Raw genomic sequence first — 8,802 nt, 5'->3', positions numbered from 1 at the left:
AGCTGGAGAGTATAATGCTAAGTGAAATAAGTCAGAGAAAGACAAATACCATATGATTTCACTCATGTGGAATTCAAGAAACAAAACAATCAAGTACAAGGGAAAAGAAAGAGGGACAGAGGCAAACCAAGAATCAGACTCTTAACTTTAGAGGACAAACTGACAGTTACCAGAGGAGAGGTGGGTGAAGGGATGGGCGAAATCAGTGATGGAGATTGAGGAATGCACTTATTTTTTTTGTTTTTTGTTTTTTGTTTTTTAAGATTTTATTTATTTATTTGACAGAGAGATCACAAGTAGGCAGAAAGGCAGGCAGAGAGAGAGAGAGGAGGAAGCAGGCTCCCCGCTGAGTGGAGATCCTGATTCAGGACTCGATCCCAGGACCCTGAGATCATGACCTGAGCCAAAGGTAGCGACTTAACCCACTGAGCCACCCAGGCACCCCAGGAATGCACTTGTTGAATGAGCACTGGGGGATGTATGGAACTGTTGGATCACCATCACTATTAACACCTGAAACTAATGTAACACTGTGTTTAACTATACTGGAATTAAAATAAAAAAAAAAAGTTTCAGCAAAAATAAATAAATAATACATCTACGAAAATATAAAACTTGATATAAAACTAGAAGAATAAAAATCAGAACTAGAAAGGGAACACATTCAAATGGAGGGTAGAGCTCAAGGAGAGAAGTTTAGAAAACTTTAAAATCCTTGATAACCAATGTCTGTAATTAGTTTTCTAATACTGTACTTTTTAGTGCCTTGGTTTCTATATAATAGGTGTGTTCTGTAATATAATATGCACTGTGTTCTTAGAAGTTTGTTTATTTATTTTCTTTACAACAATTTGCTCATCAGTTGTGGAAGTTACAAATCATTTTAGCTACTTTAGCAAGTGAGATTTAGAAGCTTTAAGGAGTAGACTTTGGGCTGAGTTTTGACTCCCAATCATACCACACAGTGAGGAAGCCAGGAAAACAGAAGTCTACCCTGAGCATTGATGACTTCAAGAAAAATCTAGGGTATAGAAATGTACTAAAACTACCACAATATCATCTTGATCTTTATAGAAGTGACGCCATAACATTAAAATATTCTTTCAGGGGAAAAAAGAAAGGGGCTATGGATGTCAGTAGGATTGGAAAAAGCCAAAGCAGTCTTTTGTCCCCCAAATCTCCTTAAAGTATAGCTAATTACCACAATTTAATTGTTCTTCAGTGCTCCAGGAGCAGAGGAATCTAAGAAATGTTTTAGTTTAGCTTATTTTTTTTTTTTTTTGTAAATGTTTTAGTGTTAATAGTTTCATAGTATCTGATCTGATAGTGTATCTATTATGGTTTCTGATACTGTTCCACAGTATCTGAAGTGTTAAAAGGAGTGTTTATGTATGTGATAGTGTCTGTGTATGTTTGCACATATGTGTATATGTATAATTTTTGTGAGTGAATAATAGTATAGAAAAAATGTAAAAAATAAATACCACAGTTGATGTGTGGTATGAATATTTACTAGATTTATTGTGGTGATCATTCTGCAATATATACAAATATTGAATCATTATGTTGTAGAACTGAAGCATATTGTTATATGTTGTTATCCTTCCATAAAAATTTGATACCACCATTGGCTTTTATTTATACAAATATACAAATTCAGAAAAGTACAGTAAACTATGGGAGTACATTGGATATATGTTTGATGGTTATCCTTAATTTAACTGAACTGTGGTATCTTTTGTATCCTCTGTTTTGCTGACTTTTAAGGTAACTAGTATGGAAAACATTGAGACCAACTTTTATGGCACTGTGCAATGTTACATGATTGGATTTCAGGGATGTGTGGTTGTGACTGTCCAGGAAATAGTACTTCTTAGAAATCTATAAAGTACAGGGGCACCTGGTTTGCTCAGTTGGTGTATCATGTGACTCTTGATCTAAGGGTTGTGAGTCCAACCCCCACACTGGGTGGAGAGATTACTTAAAAATAATAATAAAAAAAGAATATTTAAGGTATAGACATTCATATAAAAGGTAACAGGACAAATGCATGTTCCAAAGAGATAAATAGTATAACAAAGTCCTTCAATATATGTGTACCATACTTCTGAAATTTCGGATAAAGAGAAATTATAGTAGCCCCTAGTAAAAAGAATATAGGGGGTATGTTATCTGTGAAATTAAACAGTTAAAATTCCTTACCATAGTAGTAGAAATATAGAGTATCTATATCTCTCTGTATATTTAGATCTATATATATAGTAATAGAGAAATAGAGAAACAAAGGAATTATAAAATATACTTACCAAAGGATATTTCTGTCCCTAGATCTTTAATGCATCCTCTTGTTAATTTTTTATTACTGGAACTCTTTCTGAGATAATCTGGATTTAAGGAAACAAAATTTTTTTTCCTCCAATTCCTCAAAAAAACAATTAGCAAAGAATTTAAATTTAGAGATAGTGGTTCAATAATAAATATACATTATGGGTTGACTGTCTATATCTTCCTTCAAGGAAGGACTTGCTGCCCAACTTCAAGCAGTATAGTTAACAGTCTCTAGCAGTCAGCTCTTTTAGAGTTTTCCTTAGCAGCATAGATATGCCTTGTCCAAGGTCACATCATGCTTTCCTAGAGCAGCATGCATAATGTGTCAGCATGAGATGAGGATACACAAGCTCAACCTGTTTGCCATGATGTGGGACAACTCTGCCAGGCAATAATTGCTTCAAAATTTCCAATTGCATTGAGCAAGTTTTGATGTGCCTACATTGCAGATTACTTCTCCTTCCACCTAAACTTTCTCCCACTTTCTTTCAGAAGTGTTGCTTCCTAAAGAACAATTTGCATCTCAAACCCCATCTAAATATCTGCATCCCAAGAACTATACCTGTCAGGGACATAAATAGGGATCATAACTGAAGTCACTGAAGTCTACTAAAATATAGCAAATCTGCATAAGTGAGTTCAAAATGGTATTTTTTTTAAAAATTAAAATCTAGGAATGCCTGGGTGGCTCAACCAGTTAAGCATCTGACTCTAGGTTTTAGTTTGGAGCATGACCTCATCATGGGTAGTGGGATGGAGCGCCACACTCAGGGAGGAAGTCTGCTGGAAGATTCTCTCCCTCTGTCTCTTCCCCCATTCATACTCTCTCTCTCTCTCTCTCAAAATAAATAAATCTTTAAAGAATTAAAATCTATTTTAATAATTTTAAAATATTCAAGTGAACAAACTTTTTAAGAAAAAGTAAATAAAGGAAAACAATCAAACATATATCCTGTGTTTCCTATAAAATCTGTATAACCGGATATGCAAATATTTAATGAGAGGAAGTTTTTTCTGTATAGAATAATCTTAGCTAATAAATTAAGAAGCAATAATATAATTTGAATGCCACTATTTTGTAACCTGAAATGAATTAATGGATCCAGCCAATGAACATAAAGGACTGCTGACATCACAATAGAGATATCAAAATGATAATTTGCTTCCTGATGGAAGAAATCAACACCTATGAAGTAGTTTTACCTCTTTTTTCTCTAAGAAGGAATCTAATCTTAATTAGTTTTCTGCCTTCAACTGCTAGTTTACAAGAAATAAAATGAAAACAGAACAAGAGAACTGCACCATAGGGATACAATTTCCAAATCCAGACTTTGACAAATTCCATAGGAAAAAAAAACAAAAAACCAAAAAACTAAGCTTCATCAATAAATAAATAACAAAGAGTCAAAAAAAAAAGAGAGAAAGAGAGAGAAAGAGATGGAGACATAAATTTAGGGGAATTTGAAAATATTTACCAACCAATTGTAATATACAAATCTTATTTGGGTTATGATTAAAAAAATTCACCAATGTAACATTGACCAATATTTAGAATGTTTAATACAATTTAATAATAATAAAATTTTTTTTAATTTTTAAAAAGATTTTATTTATTTACGTGAGTGAGAGAGCATGAGAAAGGAGAGGGTCAGAGGGAGAGGCAGACTCCCTGCTGAGCAGGGAGCCTAATGTGGGACTCAATCCCAGGACTCCAGGATCATGACCTGAACCTAACACAGTTGCTTAACCAACTAAGCCACCCAGGCACCAATGAAATTATTATTTTTTAAAAAATGATAATGGAATTATGGTTATGTTACAATAAATAAGTCATTTTCAGATAAAAGCTGAAGTGTAATGAAATTATATTTAAGATTTGTTCAAAGATATACAGAGAAAAGAAGATGAAGTAAGATTCAAAAGATTGGTTTGAGTTGATAATTGTTGAAATGAATGATGAGTACATGGGTGTTAATTAATCTTTGCTATTGGGTTTTTAAGTTTTTGTAATAACTCTAGTAAACTTTAACTTTAGTAAAAACTCTAGTATTTCAAATAATTAAAATTTTGGGACATTATTAGAGGCTAACCTGTTACACCAAATGGTAGTTATATTTTAACATGGGTTCCTTCAAACTGAAATGTAAACTTAATAAATACTAGCCTCCAACGAAAGAGATGATGCACATTAAAAAAAAAGTATAATTCCTTGCAATTGAATCAGAATTTTCTAAAAGGAAAACAAAATATCTGCATCCTCACTGAGTGTGTAGTTGGTCATAGGGCTCAATCTCACAACCCTGAGATCAGGACCTAAGCCTAAACCAAAAGTTGGATACTTAACTGAATGAGCCACCCACGTTCTCCTCCCAGCAGACTTCTTAGGGCCCTAATGATGTCTTTGTCTTCACAGTACAGAGTATATCTGACATATGGCAGAAATCCAATAACTGTTTTTGAAGTTAATAAATTAATGAATACATAAAGATTAAGCTTATTAACTTGATTTGTACTGTTATCTAACTTAGAAAAAAAAGGTATAAATTTTCCTTAGATGTTTTATCAAAAAATCTTTTAACATCACTTAACAAGAGCTAAAGGCATTATATTTTACCATATGAACAAAAAAAAAATTGTGTTGTTTTCACTACTTATAAAAATAATTAATAGCATATTTTGAACTTGAAATTTGCCAACCTGGATAGTATAAAGCTTTAGCATATTATATCACTTCAATAGACTCAAAGAAGTGGCATTCTTGAGTTAGAAAGAGGGGCTGTAGTTTATTGGTTAATTTGTCCAAGATCATAAACTTAGAAACTAAAGGAGTCTGGATCTGAACCTATACGTACACACACAGACACAAATCCATTAGGGACTCTACTTTCCAACAAACACTTGAAAAATAATGAAACAAACTCAAATGAAGAATTACAGGCATTTTACACTATCAGATAAATTTGTGTTAGAAAAACTAGATAAGGGGTGCCTGGATGGCTCAGTGGGTTAAAGCCTCTGCCTTCAGCTCAGGTCATGATCCCAGGGTGCTGGGATCGAGCCCCGCATCGGGCTCTCTGCTCAGCGGGGAGCCTGCTTCCTCCTCTCTCTCTGCCTGCCTCTCTGCCTACTTGTGATCTCTCTGTCCAATAAATAAATAAAATCTTTAAAAAAAACTAGATAAATTGATGATCAATAATTTTTAATAAATTTGTTTATGTCCTTTAGTCAGCAGCAAGATTAGCAAGTACAAAAAATAATACTGTGATGTGCAATCTATAATGGATACAGATCATTAATGTGCACTCCACAAAATAGCAATTGGACAGGATGGTGAGAAAGAGATGAATGGGTTGAGTAGACTAATTAGTAAACTGAAGTGTAGGAGTAATTGACAGCAATAATATGGCAGGACAGAGGCTGCAATCAATGTAGTATAAATAATGATGACTGTAAAACTGTAATAAAAATAACAAGTATGTTGGGAGACAAATGCTGCTGTAATCTGATTCAAGTAAATGTTTTCGACTATTATAAGATTTACTTGTGATAGTATAAATCAATTAATAGAATGAAAATTAAAATTTGACTCATAAAATGCAAACCATGTATGACAAATAAGTTGTGCTTCACTTGTATTAGTCTCACCAGTGATTTTCCTAATGTAAAATAATAATAATAATAATTTAAATATCACCAGTAAGTGGAGTACCCAGGTGGCCCAGTCATTAAGCCTCTGCCTTCAGCTCTGATCATGATCCCAGGGTCTTGGGATCAAGCCCCACATCAGGATCCTTGCTCACTGGGGAGTCTGCTTCTCCCTCTCCCACTCCCCTTGCTTGTGTTCCCTCTCTCCCTGTCTCTCTCTATCAAATAAATAAATGAAATCTTTAAAAATAAATAAATAAATAAATACCACTAGTAAAAGATAATAATGCTATAATATTACATTAAAGACTAGATTTGAGGTGCCTGGGTTGCTCAGTCATTAAGCATCTGCCTTCAGCTCCAGCCATGATCCCAGGCTCCAGGGATGGAGCCCCAGGTCGGGCCCCCTGCTTAGCACTCTCACTTAGCACTCCCACTCTCCCTGCTTGTGTTCTGACTCTTGGTGTGTGTCTCTCTCTCTGCCAAATAAATTTTTAAAAATCTTAAAAAAATAAAAGACCAGATTTAGGAAAACAGTTGTTTTTGAAAATTGGTAGTAAAAACAAGTAAGCAAGTAAATAATTTTTTATAATTTTAATATAAATTTGATTTTAGTATATATTCATATCTGTATATGAATATATATTTTGTATATATAGTTGTGTTATATTGAAACTGTTTCTAAGGAATTACTTTGACTTATATAATGGGATTCTATATCATTTGGATTCCAAAACATTTTTTCCTTCTTTCCCCAAGACATTTTTTTTTTGTCAAAGAGAGAGTGAAAGCACAAGCAGAAGGAGCAGCAGGCAGAGGGAGAAGAAGTCTTCCTGGTGCACAAGAAGCCCAAAGAAGGACTTGATCTCAGGACTCTGGGAACATGACCTGAGCTGAAGGCAGATACTTAACCTATGGAGCCACCCGATAGTCACTCTTCCAAGACATTTTAAATTAAAATAGTTAGTTCTCATATAAAAATAAAAAAAAGATAGAAGGCTAGGGTAAAAAGATTATCAATACATAGTTTGTCATAATGTGATATGTTTATGAAACAAAGGAAAGTTGTGTGTTTGATGCTTAATAATAAATATTTGGAACTATAATTTTGGTGACATTTTAATGATTTGTCCAAGACTAGAAAAATCACCTGAATGAGCCATAACACAAACACAGAAGAAAAACAGAGTTTAAAGTTAAGCAATATTTAAGTGGAACACAATAAAATAAAATCACTTCATAAAGGATGCATATTCATTGATACAAATTACTAAATCCTGTAAGTCCCAAAGAAGTTATTTATAAAGAGAATCACATGAAATACATGAATAAGTTTACCTCTTAGAAGTTTGCTCAGCTATAAAATGAGCAACAGATTTCAATTTCCTCCCCTGTCATCCCATGAAAAATGAGGTTTATTATGGAAAGTGTTGTAAACCTTAGCTTACCATTTCAAAATGCGTGTTTATTTGGCATCCTAAAAATATAGTTTCCATACTTCAAAATATTCATTTTAAAAATATGTTAGTATAACCAGATCCATTCCTGAATTCAACAAATATTACCTGAATCTACAATTTTCCACTTCCCCTATTTTCCACTGTGCTAGTTTATGATAATAAAATTGAATTAGTTTCAAAGAATATTTCAAACCTTATGTCTATATGTCCATTTAAATATAGAATATTTAAAAACTAGTTATTAAAATGTACAATAGGACAATTTGATTGCAATTTTATCTTAACTCTTTGACTACTTTTGTAATGAAAAAATTATTTTATAGTAAGTTTATAAATGTATAAATTACATATGAACTATTTTATGTCCATAAATTATTTTCTGTTAATACCTGCAGATAGAGAGCTGTATAATCACTCGCATTTTAGTATTTTGTAACCAAAATAGGAAATATTCAGAATTTCATATTTTATTTACAAAGGAAAAAAGAGGTGTTTCGTGCTGAATATACTATTAATTTTATGTTAATAAAAAGTGTCCTTACATGTAGTAATAAACAGCTATGAATAGTATTGTTTTCATAGATCTTTAAAGGTACATTTATATAAGTTCTATTATTCCATTATGTTTCTATAATATTATTATATATATGCTTGTTTATTTTATATTTGCTGAGAGCTGTTCTATATAGAGAGTATTTTAATGTTAGTCTTCTCATTTGACATTTAAAATAGCTCTATAATTTGGACAGTACTGATATAATTATCCTACCTTTCAACCAGTGAATATAAATTGGACAAGAGCATTTAACTACTAAACATCAAATAGTTCAAATTTCCAGTAGGCAATGGGACCACAACTAAGACTTACAGTTCTCTAATTTCTAGTGGAGCACTCTGCCAAACTAACATAATGCACTGAGAGCATACCATTGTATTGGAACAAACAAAATACAATCTCTATATTCTTTGAAAATGTTAAATAAGATAGTCTCCCTTTAAAAAAAAAATGGTATCTTAATAGTTTTATGGTTTTTAGTTTTTTTTTGTTCTATCAAGAATTTAGGACCTAAAACTTTTTTTGAAAGAGCCACAGTTTTAATTGTCAAATTTCCCCAGTATCTGATCAATCCCATATAAAGAAATTGAAGCGCAATCAGGAACAGTGCATGCTTGTACTCTATAACTTTTACAACATTGTTAAAGAGGTATGAAAGTTGGAAATCGGAATTTTTTTTACTAAAACATTTTTTTTCCCCAAAACTGATTTTAGGTAGCAATGTATTAAAGGGTTCAATGGAGCCATGGTTTCCAAACTTTTTGGTCTTAAGAACTCCGAAATCCTTTGATCGTGTGGGTTTTTTCCAGTGAT

This window comes from Mustela lutreola, chromosome 6, assembly GCF_030435805.1.
Source record: "Mustela lutreola isolate mMusLut2 chromosome 6, mMusLut2.pri, whole genome shotgun sequence".
NCBI lineage: Eukaryota > Metazoa > Chordata > Mammalia > Carnivora > Mustelidae > Mustela > Mustela lutreola.
This window is presented reverse-complemented; position numbering follows the sequence as displayed.